A 21,396-nucleotide genomic window follows, 5' to 3' on the forward strand; every position below is an offset into this window, starting at 1 on the left:
GAAAAATTTGCAAATAGATTCATTTTGTTCTGTTTGATTAATTTGTGTATTTTATCTTTTAGGGGATTTTACCCCTAATACGCCTCCTTTGCTCCCACCCTTTCCCTACTTTGTATCTCTTTTCCCACCTGTACTTGACTTTCCATACCGACCATATATGTACATTTTCGGTGTGGCAATTCGGCAGAATTGGGTCGAAAGATTTGAGTTCTCATTTTCTTTTTTTAATCCACCCTAGAGCTATTGAGAGCACTCCTAGAGCTTGGGTGGGGAATACAGTGCAAACAAAACAATATTTCGGAGCAGGACCTAAAAAGGGTCTGCCACCGCTTAAGAATTGCGAGTATCTAAGGAACCTTTAAAAGCCATACAAAAAATATAGTAAAATAAAAATGATTCAGATAAAAAAAATCAACTCAAAATATACCAATGCACGTTCAAATTGCTGTAAGACAGCTCAGGGGGCTAACATGCCTGCTGCACAGGATGCTGTCAACCCATAGATAGCGGTACAGTCACCATCCGTCACAGAAATGGTCGTACTTGCAGGTTATTCATATTACAAGGAACATAAAAGAAGAGGACGTAGTTACAAGTCAGATAACCGTTCACCATTGCTAAATGTGGCCGTGCGGCGCAAGTGGTTGAATTTTAATGGCATATCGCCAATGTAAAAATGGAATAATGGAGTACACTGTTTGATGAGTGTTGCTAATGGTTGTAATAAACCAGGGGGGTAGGACCAACATTTGAGGTTCCCTACCCATAGGTCTCAGCAAATATTTGTGATGGGTTATGAGCCATGGCATCATAAACTGCAGATTAGTGCACGAGTGAGAGCGTTGTTGAGAGGTTGCCATCAAGTGATCAAAATATGTACTCTCTCATAATAATGTGCTTAATTTGTGTGGCTGTACGGAGTCTGAAGCCGGCTGATTGTCGCAAAAGAGGTGCTACATTGCACTGGATTCAGTGAGTTGGGTGATGTCGAGGTTTCAAGGATTTGGGGCATGAAGGGAATATCAGAAATTGGACAATAGTTTTCAAGTCATTGGTGTGAAAGAAGGGGGTCCTGTCTGAGAGGATAGAAGGATCAAGCATGCCTGCGATGGAGTGGCAGAACATGCAGTCTTTTGTTTTTTTTGTATTTGTTTAATATTTATATCACGCACCAAACACTGAGGTAACTGGGTGCTTGAAAGCTTAGGTTTACATACATAAGAAGGCAGACAAATTACAATCAGGTGTGAAGACAATAAATGGAACCCTGGTTACAGGTGGGTCAGATAACAGGAGAAGAGGTTCAATCAACGGGTAAAACAGCAGATGAAAAGCGATAACGTGCCTATTCAATGAATGAACAACAAATTGATGGTATCTTAGTGATGAGGCATGTTGCTCAGCCAATTTTTTATGCTGGCTTTAAAGGAAAGGAAGGAAGGTTCCTGTCTAAGAGGGATGGGGATGGAGTTCCATCGTTTGGCAGCTAGCTTCTCCTCTTTTATCAAGGTGGCAGGACAGAGTTCGCTTTGTGTTCCTGATACTTTCATTTTCCTTGTTCAGCCTTTAAATCTCGACTGGAGAGCCTTGGTTGACATGTTTACGAGAAGCTTGGGGCATCTGACTGTGGGGTTTTGCCCCTGATAGAGAACTGAATTGTCTGATTTGTTCCTTGCAGCATCCCCCATCTTGTCTGTAAGCTCTTGTGGGGGTGTGCCAGCTGCCGTGGAATATTGTGGTGTGTTGGGGCCCTGAACATTCTGATCACTTGAGAGGCGCTATTGAACACTGATGACACTCACCTTTGAAAAGGGTTCCTGGTTTCGTTTTGACATTGTCTATCTGATAACATCTAGTCTTGGTTTTCCATTGTGTATCTACATTGCTCAATAGTCTCTTTTGAGTATTCAGTATTTCATCAAACCTCCTGTTACTTCTTTTATTAAGAGGGTAAATGTTTACCGTGTACAAGGACCAACAAGTGGGCACTACTGAATGATTCCTAAAAATGACTAGTTAAATCTACACTCTGTATTCTAATTGGTTCAAGAAGCAACCTGATGAACCCTCTGAGCACTAGGGTACAACATAAGTCACAAGAAACCCAAATGACAACTTTGAATAACCACATGCTCACTTATGGCGCAAAACTGGCCAACTAATGTTTGCAATGTTCTTATCAATAGTATGGCAGGCGTCTCTTCCATTCATGGGCAGACGGAATTTTGAAAGAAAAGGGGAGGACTGCGAAATTGAATTTGTCAGGAGAACTGCACAATTCAGCTTGGCCGGCATCACCACTTGGAAAACAGAGTATATTCTGTAAGGGTGCACAGTACATTGGGGGTTACCCGGAAGACGGAAATGCACTGGCTGACCCCGATACTGCATGCATACTGCCTCATTTAATTTATGAAATAAAACTGTGTGTGTGTTGTTTGACACATTATCTGATGATTTATTATCAACTCAAGAAGTATTGAAATGAACATTGCAAACATTAGTTGGCCAGCTTTGCGCCATAAGTGAGCACGTGGTTACTCAAAGGTGTCCTTTGGGTACCACGTACGGGGAGCCTTTGCTCCTTGTACTTACCTTTGCTATCAAATGGTTTCCGAACCTCCACAATCACACAACCCTTATACTTACCCCTTCAGGGTGGACCCGTGACTGGCCAGACAGGTAGTGATTATTGGGGCATGGAGCAGATATGGATGGGAAAAAGGAGAGGAAGTGATGGAGAAGACTGTATATACGCTAGAGAAGACTTACAGATATGATACCCAGAGCCTCCTCTGGCTGGGTTGTGATGTGGGTGTGTCTAGAGGTCGGTGTGGTCAAAGCGGGAGGTCAATGGTAACCAGAAGGAACTCGAGCCACTTCAAAATCAATCTCACCAAAAGCAAGATCTTTCAAATTAACTTGGGCCTGGTGGAGTGGCACCGTGATTGGTGAGTCGGTGGGCGGAGCCACTACGCTGGTGCTGTCCATCAAGTATTGGCGATGGGAGGGCTACTGCATAGCAATTGCTTATTTAATGTGCAAGTCCGTGGTGACGCTCGAAGACATTTCAAACCTTTTCCAGTAGGTTAGTACAGCAAAACGCTGTTATCACTTCTTGCTTGATTTATTCCAATCCAGTTTACATGGGACTTCCAACACAGCTCCAAAGCAGACTATAAAGGGTTAAGAATACTACAGCACATAGCTGTGACACCTTTTGGACGCCAGGCCTTTCTGTCTGGCAATAAATGAATAATGGAAGTATGTAATGAAATAATAAATGGCACAGATGTTTTTCTATGGGATAAAATAAGGGACATGTTTTATTTGAGTGAGAAAAGAATAGGCTGCCCAGAGCAATGCCAGTGCTTATGGTTAATTCAAAGAGATCCAATCATCAGTTTTTGCTGTTTAGCGGCTCTCCCTCCATGTGAGAGGGTACGGCCAGATAGGAGTCCCTTGCTTGCTGCACCTAGGGAATTAAGCTGCATCCCACTGGCGAGACCCAACAAGGCCAAAATATCCTTGAGGTTTCTGGTGTTTCCATGCTGGAGAGATGTGGCCTAACAGTCTGGAGAAACTGCTCCAATTGTGTCAGAACAAACATTGATTTGCATATTGCTTGTCCTCTTTGGTAATGATGCTAACAGACTATACATCAATGTTTTCTGAGGGCGCATAGAGCACTGTCAGTGGTTATATTTTATTCAACGCCTTCCACCCGTCTCTTTTTGGACCAAGACAGGAGTTAGCCGACAGGTGATGCGTGTTCACTCCGTTACCCTTGAATCCTTCCAACACTAATACAAGATGCTGAATCCCTTCTGGCTCTGTGCTCTACCCTCGGGTCAAAGGTTCCATGTTCATCGCACTGCCACTCCCAAGAGCAACCTAATCCTCATATCTCAGAGGAAACCCTCTACCCCATGCCATCTGGACCTGCATTTCACTGGGTACCGGTGTAGCCGAGTATGCGAACTCTAATAAACCCCAGAGGCATCCTGCTAATATTTCCATGATTGCTTTAGGCCTGTCCCTGACCCCTCTTGCTCCCTGGGAAATCCTTACCCTCTCTTGTTTGTTGTGGTGCTAAGTACAGCCCATGCTACCTTAATGTGTCACACAGATGAGTGGCCTATAGCTATGAGTTGGGCAGCGCTGGCAATAAGAGCCGTTGCATGAGCGCATGTGTGCCTCAGTTACTCACCTGAATACGAAGCTGGGTCAAGAAGCTGCTCGTAGCAATGCCCCATGATAGCCCAGGCTGACCCAGAATGTGGGCAAGCCAAGCTCCTCTCTTTTGGAGAAGTGAATCCTGGGACAGATTTGACAACATAAGAGGCTGCTGTCTGTTTTAACATTGAAGCAACATTTTAGTTTGCAAGGTTTGTGGTCGGGTCTTCACTGTTACTTCTTACAAGACCTTTTGTTGTTACATCCTGAAGCCATCGGGGGCTCCTGCATGTGCTTCTTTCTGGGCTTGGGCACTCTTCCCTCCTGTTATGCAGCATTTTCGGGTAATAAGGTCATTTCCATTCTCTCTGGGCTTTCAGACTCACTTTTGCCTACACGCAGTGATTCGGGCAATCACCCTGAATGGCTGAAGGCCAGAAGGTGAACTGGTTCAAGGGCAGGATCCATCTAGTTGTTCTGGAACACATTCTTGAATTTGTTTCCCTGAGTTGAGACAGCACTTAACTCACTCGAGGATTGTGGATTACAAAACGTTAGCTGTAGCTGCAGACATGTGGCCGTCCTAATCTGTGACCTAAAATGTATTGTTTACCCCCTCACTAGCACTTTTGTCTTCACGCCCAAACACACAGACCAACTAAGCCACTTCATCACAGCAATTTAAAATCCCTCCCCACAGGCAGTGAACAACAGAACTCTACAAACAAATCACATACCAGTGCCCCAAGCAATGCACCAAAGCACCACAGGCACACAATGCTCCCATCTGGACACAAATGCCTTCGTTCGCTTGATAAAGAACACCGGGAAACAGACCTACACAGAGTACCTGTGAACTTCCAACGTGCTCACATCAACACAGCAGCAACGCTATCTCGTGTTTTCCCTCTCCCCCTACTAACCTAATACAACCACCTCACCCTCTTTTAGATTTGCCAGAGCGCCTAGAGACCATGCAAATGGCAGTGGCGCATGGTATGAATCCCAGTGGCGTAACATAACAATCAATAATTATACATTTTTATTTTATTTATTTATTGGACATTTTTATGGAGCAGAAAGTGTTTCCAAGTGCCACAAGACAAAAGGCAAGTCAAGAAAGGGTGCCGAGGGCAAGTGCAGGTAGGCAAGTAGGCAGGGGGGAGACTGCTCGAAGGAGGGCCTAACCCAGTGGGACTCATAAGGAACACAGACAGCGAGTGGCAGCAGCAGGAGGAGCCTAGCATGTTAGGGGTGAAAGAAGGAGGAGGAGAAAAGGAAGGTCTTGAGGAGCTTCCAGAACTTAAGGAGATCCGGTCAAGACAGAGAGGGGCAGGGAGGCTGTTCCAGAGGGAGGCACCTGCAGAGGAGAGAGATCTACACCTCCCCACTGTCTGCTTGGAGAAATGTCTAATTTGCAGAGAATTGGAGCTAGAGGGTCGGAGTACTAGCAGGGAGGTACTTAAGGAGAGAGTGTTGGATGTAGAGAGGTTCCAGGCCCCAGAAAGCCTTGTGGATGATGCAGAGCATCTTGAATTTGATCCTTGCCGCCACCAGGAGCCAGTGGAGGGATTCTAGGGCTGGAGAGATGCCACCCTGGGCTTGAAGCCAAGGATACATCTTGCAGTCCTATTCTGGATTAGTTGAAGAGGGCGGAGGGAGGAAAGAGGCAGATTAAAGAAGAGGCTGTTGCAGTAGTGAAGCCTTGAGAGAACCAGAGTTCTGGATAGAGTTTCTGAGGGAAGGTGAGGAAAGGGAGATTGCCTCCGAGGAGGTGAAGCTGATAGTGGGCCTTCTTGGCATGGTCACCGATACGTGGTGAGAAGAAGAGAGAGGAGTCCGAGATGACACCCACATTTTTAGCCTCACACGACTGTGAGGGGAGAGGGCCCAAGGAGGGCAGCCAGAATGTAGGAGGGAAGGAGGGGGTAGGAGTCCCAATGAGAAGGATTTCAGTCTTACTGACGTTAATGCAGAGATCATTGGCAGCACACCATGCCTGAATAGCAATCAGACAGACAGCAATGAGAGCGGAAGGAGAGGAGGAAGAGGAGGGAAGCTTAAAGGAGAGCTGTGTGTCATCAGCATAACACTGGAAATGAGGAGAGAAGGTGGAGATCAAATAGGCAAGAGGGCAAGGTAAATGTCAAAAAGACATGGCGAGAGGAGAGAGCCCTGAGGGACACCACAGGTCAAGAGTGAGTTAGAGGAGGTAAAAGGGCACAGTTGCACTTGGGAGGGCCGATTTGAGAGGAAAGAGGTGAACCAATCCAGTGCCCTGTTAGTGATACTGATGGTATCGCGGAGCCGGTTTATGAGAATGGAAACCACTTCCATTCCGCCGCTTTGCACTTGTGTTTCAACAAAGCTAAGTCGGAATCCTACCAACTATTGCACTTGGAAGGAGGGGGTAGGAGTCCCAATGAGAAGGATTTCAGTCTTACTGACGCTAATGCAGAGATCATTGGCAGCCCACCATGCCTGAATAGCAATCAGACAGTCAGCAATGAGAGCGGAAGGAGAGGAGGAAGAGGAGGGAAGCTTAAAGGAGAGCTGTGTGTCATCTGCATAACACTGGAAATGAGGAGAGAAGGTGGAGATCAAATAGGCAAGAGGGCAAGGTAAATGTCGAAAAGACATGGCGAGAGGATAGAGCCCTGAGGGGCACCACAGGTTAAGAGTGAGTTAGAGGAGGTAAAAGGGCACAGTTGCATTTGGGAGGGCCGATTTGAGAGGAAATAGGTCAACCAGTCCAGTGCCCTGTTAGTGATACTGATGGTATCTGTCATGATCTCTGCTTCCAAAAGATCAGGGTTTTCCCAACTCCCTTGGAAGCAGATCCATAACCCAGGTTCTGAGTGCCAACCAGTCCCAATTGGGACCTTTTGGACCCAGTCCTGGCGCCAGTGGCACCAGGCTCATAAATATGCCCAGTCCCAGCGCTGGAAGCGCTGGGCTCATAATGCTTGGGTGGACTTACCTGCAGCAGACCATGCTGCTTACTTACCTGCCAGTTGAACCTCTGATCCTCTTCTGTTTGGGACTACTTTTCCTGTTGGGTGGGGCAGGAGCCACTCCCTAGGTTCAGAACACTGGAACTCTTCTGGAAAGCAGGAACTCTTTTCTTACCTAGGCGTGGCTGTGGAAGGAGACACCTCAGCACTACAGGAGGCTATTTAAACCACACCCGATGGATGAATCTTGCTTTGCGTTATTCTGCATCCTCTGCAGCAGAACGCTCATCGTGTCTTCTGCATCTGATCCTGGGCCTAAGGAAAAAGGCTTACCATCCTGAATCCAGTCTTCAGCAACACCTATAAAGACAAGAAAGAACAGGTTAGCATTACGGTCTTCAGTGACAGCTCTTCACTTACCTGGTCCATCGGCTGTCACCAACGCCTCGCGCTGCATTCCGGCATCTGAAAGACAAAGGCTTACCTACTCTTCGTGCGCTCCGGAGGTCTTCACACTGCATTCCGGCATCTGAAAGACAAAAGCTTACCAACTCTTTGCACGCTCCGGAGGCCTTCGGCGCTGCATCCCGCATCTGAAAGACAAAACAAGGTTTGTTTAAAGACATTGGGGAACTTTAATACTCACGTGCCATTACTCCTTTCCACATCTAACCCAGTGGGTATTCCGGCACCCTGCAGCCGCTCCGAACTTGTACCTGCAAAATAAAAAGACAGTTAGAGCGCATCGTGAAGCAGGCAACAAGCGCTTACTTACGTGCTTCCAGGCGCTTCTATTCATCACACGGGCTCCATCTTCAACTCACTTCAGCCCGTCATCCGCCATCGCCGGAACCCTGCAAAACAAGAAACATCATTACTAAAGACTTTAAAGACATTAGAATTACTCGAAACTTACCGTTCGTGCAGTAAACGACGGACAGCAGTCCTCTGAAGTCAAGAGGCCTGCTCCCCTTATCCAATGAAGAAACTGGTTACAGCACCCTGCCCCGAGGCAGATGGAGAGCACGGCGTTCACTTACCTAAGGTGAGAGCGTTAACCTTTGGGGTTCTACAGGAGAAGAGAAAGGGAAGAAGAGAGAGACATTCAATAACCCAGTTCCTTAATCCCATATTTTCTATCTGCAGACATCTTACCCTTCGAGTCAGACATACAGTGCACAGAGTTCCAGCCCAAAGAGCCAGCCGTGTGTTACACATCACCTTTGAAGATACGGTATACGCCCAGTCAAGACCGGCGCCTCTACGGGAATCAGGTGAGCGTTACAGAACGCAAAGCCTACCACAAAACTCCCGTCCAGGCGCTATGGAAACCTCGGATACCGACCAGCTAGCCCAGTTACTTGGGGAACTAAGGGCAGAAGTGCATGCAGCCCGTCAGGAAACGAACGCTCTAAGAAGGGAACTGATTATTTCGAAGGAGCAAACAGATGATCTCGCTAGACAATTGCTACAGTCACAAGCCGGACAGACCCCGTTACCCGCATCTGGGGGAAATCTTCCTTCTACATCCTCTATGAATCCAGTGCAGATCAACCTACCTGGGAATGTACCTCTGGCTCCGCCCGAACGATTTTCTGGTGACCCAAAGAGGTTTGCAGTATTTATCAATCAGTGCCGGTTGCATTTCTTATGCCAGCCAGCAGCCTTTCCAACTGATCAAGCTAAAGTAGCTTTCGTGCTTTCGTACCTTAGTGGCAATGCGGCAGACTGGTCGATCCCTCTAGTAAATCAAGATGATCCGGTCCTCCATGATTTTCAAGCTTTTCAGCTCAGTATGGAAAAACTGTTCGCAAGACATTCACAGGGGCAGGCCTTGGACAATGAGCTTCTTTCGTTGCGACAAGGTAATCAAGACCTTTTGGCTTATATTGCGTCTTTCAACAGACTGATAGTGGAAACTCAATGGCTTGAGGACAAAAGGATTACGCTGTTTTATAGAGGTCTACGTGGAGAGCTCAAAGATGTGTTAGCCCAAGTAGTGAATCCCCCACAAGATTGTTCGGACTATATAGACTTAGTCGTTCAAATAGATCACAGACTGCAGAACAGGAAGGCCGATCGTTCCAAGTTTGATGCTCGAGTATTTTCCAAACCGCCAACTCCTTCCAAAGGAGTAGACTCCGGGGAACCCATGCAAATAGGGGGTCTGAAAGGTCCTCTAACACAAAAGGAGCGGGAAAGGAGAAAACAGTTGCAATTATGCCTCTATTGCGGAAACTCAGGGCACTTTCTTCGAGACTGTCCGGTGAAACCTGCCAAGAAGGCAGTAGGAGCTACAGTTACCAAAGTTACAAACTCTGAGCAGGGAAACGACCTCGCCCGACAAGAATAGAGGTCCTCTTGCCGAGCGTGAAAACCAGTTCCGTGACCTCGCATTTCGTGATACCTATGGTCCTCATTAGCCCTGATAATCCGGATCGATTACATGCAATTGAGGCTTACGTCGACAGCGGTGCCATCGGCAATTATGTGGATCATGAAATGGTTTTGAGGATGAATCTAACTCTTTGTCCCAAGGCTGTAAAGGACGTCATTACTACGGTGGATGGTACGGAGATAGCCTCCTGGCCAGTAACGCATACCACTCAAGAGGTGACGCTAGTAAGTCAAGATGGACACCATGAGAAGATTGTGTTCGATGTGATCAAGGCCCCTCAGTTTCAGATTATTCTAGGAATACCTTGGTTAGAGAAACACAATCCTCTGATCGATTGGCGAGCAAGAACGGTCCAGTTTCCAGAATGTGTCTCTACTTGTCACCCTCCACCTGGTGTTGCACTGGCAGCAATTTCTTCAGAGACTCCCCAGTTACCTCCCGAATACCTAGAATACCAAGATGTTTTCCGGAAGGATCAGGCTCTCTACCTCCTCATAGGTCTTATGACTGCCAGATAGACCTGATACCTGGATCTACTCCTCCTTGTAGTAGAATTTATGCCCTCACAGAGCCTGAGAACCTTCACCTTCGACAATACCTGGATCAATACCTGGCAAATGGGTTTATTCGTCCTTCCAAGTCCCCTGCTTCTTCAGCTTTGTTCTTCGTTCCAAAAAAGGAAGGAGACCTTAGAACTTGTATAGATTATCGCTCAATGAACCAGATCACCGTTAAGAATATATATCCGTTACCTTTGATCCCTGAACTCCTGGACCAAGTCAGAAAAGCATGCATATATACAAAGCTGGATCTTAGAGGAGCTTACCACTTGGTACGAGTAAAAGAGGGCGATGAATGGAAGACGGCCTTCCGCACCAAGTATGGGCTATTTGAATATCAGGTCATGCCCTTCGGACTTTGCAATGCCCCGGCCGCCTTTCAATATTTTATGAACGATGTCCTCAGAGAGCTCATAGATGTGTGTGTTGTTGTTTACATTGACGACATCCTCGTTTATTCTTCATCGGAATCTGAACATCGGAAACACGTGAAAATGGTCCTCGAAAGATTGCGTCAACACAAACTTTTCGCTAAGTTGGAAAAATGTGTTTTCAACGTGACTGAAGTTGAATTCTTGGGATTCATATTATCACCTGGCGGAGTGCGTATGGATTCAAAGAAGGTCGATGCAGTTCTCAAATGGCCATCACCATCCTCTGTAAAAGGTGTGCAAAGCATGTTAGGCTTCGCTAACTTTTACCGCAGGTTTATCCCCGAATTCTCTCGAATAGTCCAGCCCATCACTGCCTTGTTAAAGAAAAACAAACGTTTTGAATGGTCTACCGAGGCGGAACAAGCTTTCCAGGATTTGAAGACTAAATTTATCTCTGCACCAATCTTAAAACACCCTCGCCCCGAACTCCCCTACATCGTGGAAACTGATGCTTCAAGCCTTGCCATGGGGGCAGTTCTATCACAAAAGGACCCGTTAACCAATCAGTTGCATCCCGTGGCATTTTGGTCCCGCAAATTCTCGCCTCCTGAAATCAATTACACGATTACTGACAAGGAACTTCTGGCTATCAAGTCTGCCTTTAAGGCTTGGCGGCATTATCTGCTGGGGGCCCGACACACCATTACTGTGATTACGGATCACCGAAACCTTCAATATTTGAAAACCGCAAAAGCCCAATCCTCTAGACAACTCCGTTGGGCATTATTCTTTGCCGAGTTTGACTTCATAATTACCTATCGACCTGGTACAAAGAACGGTAAAGCTGATGCCCTTTCTCGGATGGGAGTGGAAGAACACTTGATCAACCCTAAACCTGTACCAATCATTCCCGAACAAAGAATTCTGGGTGTAATCGCCACAGAATCCATAGAGGAAGTTAAGGATAAAGCCAGGCAACTTGTAACTCCAGCAGACATACAGAATTGGCATCTGCAGGGAAAGGACTTTGCAGTAAAGGACAATTTATTGTATTTCCAAGAACGATTATACCTACCCAGCACAGATTTACAGAAAAAAGTAATCTCTTGTTATCACGATTCTTTAATGGAAGGACATCCCGGTATGGCCAAGACCTCAGAAAAGATCAAGCGCTACTTCTGGTGGCCGTCTTGGAAAAAAGATATCAGAGACTTTATAATGTCCTGTGGAGTATGCGCCCAAAACAAGAGTCAAAAGGAAAGACCAGCAGGCCTCTTACGCCCTATTGACATCCCACCTCGCCCTTGGCATACGCTTTCTATGGACTTCATCACCGATCTACCTCCATGCTCCGGATACAATACGATTCTAGTAATCGTGGACTTATTCTCCAAGATGGCGCATTTCATTCCGCTCAAAGGCTTGCCAACAGCAGCAACTCTGGCCCGAGAATTTCTCGAAAACATCGTCCGACTGCACGGTTTTCCTTCGGTTCTAATTTTGGATCGAGGTAGTCAATTTATTTCTCATTTTTGGCGAAGTTGCTGTCGGTCGGCTCAAATTGATGTGAGACTATCGACCAGTCACCACCCTCAGACCGACGGACAAACCGAGAGGACCAATCAAACTCTGGAACAGTATTTACGCTGCATGCTGCAACAAACTGAAAAAACTTGGAAAGACATCCTTTGGATAGCCGAATATGCCTACAATAACTCTGTCCATTCGGGAACTGGGAAAACCCTGTTTTTTCTTTTGTACGGCAGTCACCCTCGAACCTCGGAGTTGGATCCCCTCCAAGATCTTGAAACACCAGCAGTAGACTACCTGCATTCTACAATCACCCAAGCCTTTAAGGAAGCTGTTTCTCACCTTCAAAGGGCTAAAGAATAATACAAGAAAGGAGCAGATCAACATCGGAAGGAAGCCCCTCAATATCAAGTAGGGGATCAAGTCTGGTTATCCACCAAATATCTACCTCTAAAAGGGCCACGCACATTCAACCCAAGATACCTTGGTCCCTATTCCATCACTACCATAGTAAACCCAGTAGCGGTCAAGTTGGACTTGCCCCCGCACATGAAGATACATCCGGTCTTCCACGTCTCTCTATTAAAACCCGTGCAACCTCAAACCCGACTAACTAAATCTCCAAAACCTATCCTAGTTGATGGAGAACTCGAGTTTGAAGTCAAAAGCATTCTGGACTCCAAGATCTCCAAATCTAAACTATTTTACCTAATTGACTGGAAAGGCTACGGCCCCCAAGAGAGATCCTGGGAACCTGCTGAATATGTCCACGCTCCTCGCCTAATCAAAAGATTTCACCGAACATTTCCTGGCAAGCCAAAACCCCCGGAGAAGCCCGGTTTGGGAGGGGCCTTGAGGGGGGGTACTGTCATGATCTCTGCTTCCAAAAGATCAGGGTTTTCCCAACTCCCTTGGAAGCAGATCCATAACCCAGGTTCCGAGTGCCAACCAGTCCCAATTGGGACCTTTTAGACCCAGTCCTGGCGCCAGTGGCACCAGGCTCATAAATATGCCCAGTCCCAGCGCTGGAAGCGCTGGGCTCATAATGCTTGGGTGGACTTACCTGCAGCAGACCATGCTGCTTACTTACCTGCCAGTTGAACCTCTGATCCTCTTCTGTTTGGGACTACTTTTCCTGTTGGGTGGGGCAGTGTCATGATCTCTGCTTCCAAAAGGTCAGGGTTTTCCCAACTCCCTTGGAAGCAGATCCATAACCCAGGTTCCGAGTGCCAACCAGTCCCAATTGGGACCTTTTGGACCCAGTCCTGGCGCCAGTGGCACCAGGCTCATAAATATGCCCAGTCCCAGCGCTGGAAGCGCCGGGCTCATAATGCTTGGGTGGACTTACCTTCAGCAGACCATGCTGCTTACTTGCCTGCCAGTTGAGCCTCTGATCCTCTTCTGTTTGGAACTACTTTTCCTGTTGGGTGGGGCTGGAGCCACTCCCTAGATTCAGAACACTGGAACTCTTCTGGAAGGCAGGAACTCTTTTCTTACCAGGAACTCTTTTCTTACTTAGGCGTGGCTGTGGAAGGAGACACCTAAGCATTACAGGAGGCTATTTAAACCACACCCGGTGGATGAATCTTGCTTTGCGTTATTCTGCAACCTCTGCAGCAGAACGCTCATCGGGTCTTCTGCATCCGGTCCTGGGCCTAAGGAAAAAGGCTTACCATCCTGAATCCAGTCTTCAGCAACACCTATAAAGACAAGAAAGAACAGGTTAGCATTCCGGCATCTGAAAGGCAAAGGCTTAACATCCTGAATCCAGTCTTCAGCAACACCTATAAAGACAAGAAAGAACAGGTTAGCATTCCGGCATCTGAAAGGCAAAGGCTTACCTACTCTTCGTGCGCTCCAGAGGTCTTCACATTGCATTCCGGCATCTGGAAGACAAAAGTTTACCAACTCTTCGCACGCTCCGGAGGCCTTCGGCGCTGCATCCCGCATCTGAAAGACAAAACAAGGTGCGTTTAAAGACATTGGGGAACTTTAATACTCACGTGCCATTACTCCTTTCCACATCTAATCCAGTGGGTATTCCGGCACCCTGCAGCCGCTCCGAACTCGTACCTGCAAAATAAAAAGACAGTTAGAGCGCATAGTGAAGCAGGCAACAAGCGCTTACTTACGTGCTTCCAGGCGCTTCTATTCATCACACGGGCTCCATCTTCAACTCACTTCAGCCCGTCATCCGCCATCGCCGGAACCCTGCAAAACAAGAGACATCATTACTAAAGACTTTAAAGACATTTGAATGACTCGAAACTTACCGTTCGTGCAGTAAACGACGGACAGCAGTCCTCTGAAGTCAAGAGGCCTGCGCTACCTATCCAGTGAAGAAATTGGTTACAGCACCCTGCCCCGAGGCAGATGGAGAGCTCGGCATTCACTTACCTAAGGTGAGAGCGTTAACCTTTGGGGGTCTACAGGAGAGGAGAAGAGGAAAGAGATAGGGACACCCCAACAACCCCAGTTCATTAACCCCATATTTTCTATCTGCAGACATCTTACTCTACACGTCAGGCATACAGTGCACAGAGGTCCAGCCCAAAGAGCCAACCGGGTGCTACACATCACCTTTGAAGATACGGTAGTCGCCCAGTCAAGACCGGCGCCTCTGCGAGAATCAGGTGAGCGTTACAGGCAGGAGCCACTCCCTAGGTTCAGAACACTGGAACTCTTCTGGAAAGCAGGAACTCTTTTCTTACCTAGGCGTGGCTGTGGAAGGAGACACCTCAGCACTACAGGAGGCTATTTAAACCACACCCGATGGATGAATCTTGCTTTGCGTTATTCTGCATCCTCTGCAGCAGAACGCTCATCGTGTCTTCTGCATCTGATCCTGGGCCTAAGGAAAAAGGATTACCAGCCTGAATCCAGTCTTCAGCAACACCTATAAAGACAAGAAAGAACAGGTTAGCATTACGGTCTTCAGTGACAGCTCTTCACTTACCTGGTCCATCGGCTGTCACCAACGCCTCGCGCTGCTTTCCGGCATCTGAAAGACAAAGGCTTACCTACTCTTCGTGCGCTCCGGAGGTCTTCACACTGCATTCCGGCATCTGAAAGACAAAAGCTTACCAACTCTTTGCACGCTCCGGAGGCCTTCGGCGCTGCATCCCGCATCTGAAAGACAAAACAAGGTGCGTTTAAAGACATTGGGGAACTTTAATACTCACGTGCCATTACTCCTTTCCACATCTAACCCAGTGGGTATTCCGGCACCCTGCAGCCGCTCCGAACTTGTACCTGCAAAATAAAAAGACAGTTAGAGCGCATTGTGAAGCAGGCAACAAGCGCTTACTTACGTGCTTCCAGGCGCTTCTATTCATCACACGGGCTCCATCTTCAACTCACTTCAGCCCGTCATCCGCCATCGCCGGAACCCTGCAGAACAAGAAACATCATTACTAAAGACTTTAAAGACATTAGAATTACTCGAAACTTACCGTTCGTGCAGTAAACGACGGACAGCAGTCCTCTGAAGTCAAGAGGCCTGCTCCCCTTATCCAGTGAAGAAACTGGTTACAGCACCCTGCCCCGAGGCAGATGGAGAGCACGGCGTTCACTTACCTAAGGTGAGAGCGTTAACCTTTGGGGTTCTACAGGAGAAGAGAAAGGGAAGAAGAGAGAGACATTCAATAACCCAGTTCCTTAATACCATATTTTCTATCTGCAGACATCTTACCCTTCGAGTCAGACATACAGTGCACAGAGGTCCAGCCCAAAGAGCCAGCCGTGTGTTACACATCACCTTTGAAGATACGGTATACGCCCAGTCAAGACCGGCGCCTCTACGGGAATCAGGTGAGCGTTACAGTATCGCGGAGCCGGTGTATGAGAATGGAAACCACTTCCATTCCGCCGCTTTGCACTTGTGTTTCAACAAGGCTAAGTCGGAATCATACCAACTATTGCACTTGGAAGCAGGCTTCATGCAGATCCTCATGGCAGCGGCAAGGATGTCAAGGGTATTGGAGAGGGAGAGGTGAAGGTTAGTAAGAACTGAGTCAGTGTGGGAGTAAATAGTAGGAGTGGGGAGGTGAAGGAGGCAGCAAAAGCAGTAACTGACACTCGCTTCATAGGTCGAATGACAGAGGAGACTGGCAGTACAGGCGTAGGCTTAGCCAGGTAGCCCAGGAGCTCCAGATGGCAGCAGAGGGGAGCGTGGTCGGACCAGGAGAGAGGAGAAGTGAGAGAGTTGGTGAGGGAGATTTCAGCAGAGTTGAGCGCATCCAGGGTGTGTCTGGCTGGTGGGTAGGCCCAGAAGGCAGAACAGTGAGGAATAGAGAGTTACAGAGGTTGTGAAGTGTAGAGTGGCTGCATCAGGAGAATCAAGAAGAATATTGAAGTCTCCAAGGAGGAGAAGCTTTGAGGTAGAGGACAGAAGAGAGGAGGTGAGGTCAGCCCACTCCAAAAGGAAGGGGGAGATTGGCCCAGGAGCCCTGTAGATGGTAGCGAGAGTGAGCGAGAGGGTAGGAGAGACACAAAGCTTGTAGACAAGACATTCAAAGGCGGAGTAGGATTGAGTTGGTGTGATAGAAGTAGGGACCCATTCACGGAAGACAAGGACCACTCTGCCTCCAGACCGTTTTGACCTGGACTTGGAGAGGATCTTGTAGCCCTCAGAAAGGAGGGTGTCAAAAGCAGTGACAGAGCTGGTATTGAAACATGTCTCAGTAAGGGCGAGGACATCAAGGTCAAAGTTTTCAAGGAGGTGACAGATGTCAGACGAGTGTTTGACAGCAGAGCGAGAATTGATGGTAGCTAGGTGAAGCTGGTACAGGTCTTCCGTGGCGGGGTACACAGGAGTAGTACACCAGTCGGTGATGTGATATGATAAGGCATTTGTAACGCGCCTATACACAAGTGTTTCAAGGCGTGACGAGGCAGGGAGGGGGGAACAAGGGGAAGACAGACAACGATCCTACTAGGCCAGGTGTCATTCAGACCGCGCAAGTGCAGGGGTAGGGGGAAGGGAAAAAGTGCAAGGGGAAGGGGGAGGGAGGGGAGTGCAGTACAAATAAGTAGAATAGAAATAAAATAATAAATAAATAGGGCCAGCTGGTGGCAAGTGCAAGGTAAGTGCAGACAAGTGCTGGGGGGGGAGTTTAGTGATACAGAGACAGTCCCGCAGTGCAGGGGTTGCCAGGGAGGCAGTGCAAGTGAAGAGTGACTGGGCCCAGGACCGAGGTCGGTGAGAGTGGCCCAGTTGCAGAATCAGTACAGTATTGGTGAAGAATTTAGCAGGGGAGAGGGAGAGAGAAAGCAGAAGTGAAGAGGAAGGTTTTGAGGTGCTTCCGGAACCGGAGATGGTTCTCCTCAAGTTTCAGGGAGGCAGGAAGGCTGTTCCAGAGGGAGGCCACTGCCGCGGAGAGAGATCTACCCCCAGCTCGTTGCTTCGAGAAGCGGCTGACCCTGAGGGAGTTGGAGACGGATGAGCGTAGGGCTCGGGAAGGAAGATATTTAGGAAGAGAGAGTTGAAGGTATTTAGGCCCCAGGCCCCAGAAGGCCCTGTGGACAATGCAGAGGGTTTTGAACTTAATCCTCGCAGCCACTGGGAGCCAGTATAGAGATTTCAGTCCTGGAGAGATACGGTCCCTGGGCTTGAGGCCAAGGACAAGTCTCGCAGTTCTGTTCTGGATGAGTTGCAGAGGGCGGAGAGTGGAGACAGGCAGATTAAGATAGAGGCTGTTACAGGGGGACGGAGAGGCCAGAGAGGTGGCAGCCAGAGGAATGACAGGAGAAGGGGGGAAGTTAATGAGAGATGGGAGGCATCTTTCAAGGAGGAGGAGGTTGGGCTGAGAGCCCTGGGCCTTGATAGTGCCATTCTGGTAGACATTAATGATGCACCTGGATGATAAGCCAAAGAGAACTTACCAATGGTTTCCACCATTAATGGATGAGGAGGAAAAGGGGGAGAGGATAGAGACCATATGGGGATTCTATAGGTCAGGAGAGAGGACAGTAAAGAGGACAGTAAAGAAGATGTCAGTAATAGTCTGCCTGGAGGAGACATTGACTTAGGTGTCAGCATTGGGCAATCCTGGATTGGATACCGTGGGCCTCATTCCAAGGTTGGCGGTAAGGGGTTAACAGCGCCAGTAATGGTGCCAGTGCCGTTAACCCCTTACTGCCGCATAACGAGGTCCTTTAGCGGGTCCCGCTAAGGGCAGATGGTTTTACCAGGCGCCCTTAGTGGGAGCCCCTAAAGGACCAGCATGGTAACAACCTGTTGTTAGCATGGTCCCCATTCCCATTTATCCCTATGGGGGCTCGAATGGGGATGGGTTCCCTAAATGGGGAAATACCGGGTCCTCCAAGGTTGGAATGGGTCGGTAATTCCCCATTCAGGGAACCCGGACCCGGTATGCGGTAAGGGGATAGCCATGACGCTAATAGCACCATGGCTACCTCCAACCTCGTAATGACCCGCCAAGACTGCTTTCTTCCATTTTTCTATCCAGGCTTTGAGAGAGGGGTGGGCAAGGTGATAGAGTAGCCATTAGAGTAGATAGGAGAGATGGCGAGAACCATGGTTGTTGGGGAGGGGGACGGGGAGCAGATGAGGGGACGGCACAATGCTCGAGGACTCACCAGGCAGCCTAGCAGCAAGTCAGTTAAAGAGAAATCACTTGTAAAAATGAAAACAGTAAACCAGGAATAGGGCATAGGCTACAAAAGGCAACAGGGAAAAAGAACAGTTTACAAATGTGGAGGCGCAGTCAGTAAAGTGAACATTCAGAAATGGTAGCTACGGGCATATAAAAAGGTCTAGCAATTGGCAAAGCAGTATTTTACATATAGAATTCTGGTTGAGTTACACAAATAGGTAGAAAGGCCTAGTATTTTTGCACTGACCAAGGAGTAAGAGCAACTGGATTGGATTTTTATTTCTGACCACAACATGCAGGACCACAGTGCACCAAGGAAGATAAAATACAGGGAGATCGGGGTCATACAGCAAGGAAGGAGCAACAGATGCAAAAGGCTCACAGCAAAACCAAGAGAGTAATATAGCAGAAGCAAGGAAGCCCAGAGAATACGGACACAGGCAAAGGGCAAGGTAGGCTCCAAAGTCACACATTTCATGAAAGTCAGGCAAAGTCAAGCAGAGTTATTGCAATATGCACAAAATACTGGTGCATTTGGGGCTGGTGACGCATTAGGCACATAACTGAAGCTGCAGTAGGTGAGGAAAGGACTCCAAGGAAGTGTGCAAGCTACCAGCAGCCCACAACAAGGCCCGACACGCGGATGCAGCAGGGCCCAGCAGGGCCAAGGTGAAGAGCACCATGCAGCAAAGCAGGGACTGGAGCAGCAGTTATCGGAAGAGACTGATACCGCATTGCGAGGAAAGGGGGGCAGCAATGCAGGGTCAGGCACGCAGGAGCAGTCAGCTATGGTATGGGTGCCCACAGAACAACAATGGAGAACTGCACCTGGTGTCAACATAAGAACAAATGAGAACCGCACTTGCGAGAAGCCGATGAAGACGTTGTAGCCGATGAGGACATTAGCAGGATGGACATGAGCACTGGAAAAATAGCTCTTGTGGGCAATGGGGAACGAAGCAAATTCCAGGGACTAAGGTCAACGGAAGCCCACGTCACAGCGCCCAAAGCTACCAATCGCCAACCACACTCTCCACACTCCGTGCCAGAGGGGAGAATAGGAGGAGGATGTGTGATGTGGAATTGGTGCAAGGGCGATTAAAAGACAGAACGTAGCGGTTGGCAGAGAAGGGTTAAACATACAGTGTGGGCTGGGGTGGGGGGTGCATGGAACCCCACCAGGAAGCAGCAGTGCGTGGGTCAATGTGACCATGGGGAGGAATGGTGCGGCAACTAGATGTCTGGCCACACTTAGCTTCAGTGCTCTCTTGGTGGTATTGGGCACAGGGCAGGTTACTCCATGGTCACCTTGCTGAAGACTTGATGTGGCAATGCATTCGTTTGAAGATCTAGTGTATAAAAAATCTTCAGAAGATAACAAATAATCTTTAAAGTCTGTTGGATCCCGGCTCCAAATACACCAGTCTCTGTGCAGATGTTTTCTAAAGCACCATTAATGGAGAGATGATATACCACAAAAAAATCTTTTGGATTACAAAAGAAACGTCAAGAAATATTTATTGAATATCAGCAAAAACCACTTCAGATACATGTGGGCACCGCAAAAATGTGGATATCACACGCGCACATGACGGACACCTCCAAACTCACGTTTCATAAATTCACTCTGGGCATTGCAACTGACTTTGTTAGCATGCACTATGTAAGAAAAGGAATAATATTTGATCAGGTGAGCCTGCCCTGCCCTTTAAAGGTCCCTTTCCCAGCATGAAATGTGTCAAGCAATTACTATTTTACCTATTCACTGGGGGCTTTGCAACTCACTTTCCCAGTATGCAGAGGTTCAAATTCTGACAATTCATGTACGCCTTCGAGACCCACTTTCCCAGTGTGCAGTGGTTTAGATCATGAATACTTGTACTCACACACAGTTGAAACAACCTTTGCTAAGGTGATCTGCGGCCTCTTCCCAGCATGCCATTGCTCAGTTTTACTTCTTGGAAGGCAGTTACCCACTCTCAATCGGGGCTCTCTTCTTTGTTCTTCTTCTCTCTTTCTATCATCCTCCCACAGTGATAGCACAGTTCGATCTTTGCTTTGGGAACTCTGGTTGGCATCCCAGGGTTGAGCTTTACATGTTGGCTAACAATGGTATATAAAAAAAAAAAGAAAATTACTAAATAAGGTAGATATCAATTTCCAACAGTAAGGCCATCCGTTCAAAATTACAGAAAATATAAACAATTTATTAAGAATCAACTATAAAAATACAACAATCAATATTAAAGAGCAAACTATTTTTAAAAAACCTCTGTTAAAACACATTCATAAAACTTCATGACAAAAAAACCCTTATTTTTATAGGGAGATTTACCAAATAGTCTCCATTAAAGCCAATTGTTTGTAGAACAACATCAAGTTTTTGATCTTCTACTTGTAAACAATTTTAATTTGCATCAATACATAGATAGGTCTGATACCACTAGACCCTCAAGCTCAACATGTTTCTGTCCTCAAAAACGTGTTGGGGGACATTCATCAGGAGGTATGTCACGTTATCAATAGTTCCAATAAAAAGTCTTCGTAAATGAAGTCCTAATTTATTTCTGAATGGCGTAAGGGTTGGTGAGGAAAATATAAAAACAAAGGATAAGTTCTAAATACTCAAGTTCCTATGCCAACATTTAAGTTGACACTGCTAGAAAAACAATGGTACTCACATGGGTCTGCCCCTCAGCATTTGTCAGCCTCCAGTTTTTAGTTTTAGCTATTAGGGGGCACTTAAGCGTCACCTATGACCCAAAACGTTTGCATTGAAGTACAAAT

General features: G+C 47.5%; 1 long non-coding RNA gene across 1 annotated transcript in view; it reads right to left on the minus strand.

The window, feature by feature from the left end:
- The window catches only part of LOC138489623 (uncharacterized), a 168,417-nt gene that overhangs the window by 131,976 nt on the left and 15,045 nt on the right, over positions 1-21,396 (minus strand). The window contains exon 2 of the long non-coding RNA XR_011274835.1: positions 20,496-20,712. This is a non-coding gene — a long non-coding RNA (uncharacterized lncRNA). The remainder of the gene's footprint in view (positions 1-20,495; positions 20,713-21,396) is intronic.

This window comes from Ambystoma mexicanum, chromosome 9 (assembly GCF_040938575.1).
Source record: "Ambystoma mexicanum isolate Mex_15411 chromosome 9, UKY_AmexF1_1, whole genome shotgun sequence".
Classification (NCBI taxonomy): Eukaryota; Metazoa; Chordata; class Amphibia; order Caudata; family Ambystomatidae; genus Ambystoma; species Ambystoma mexicanum.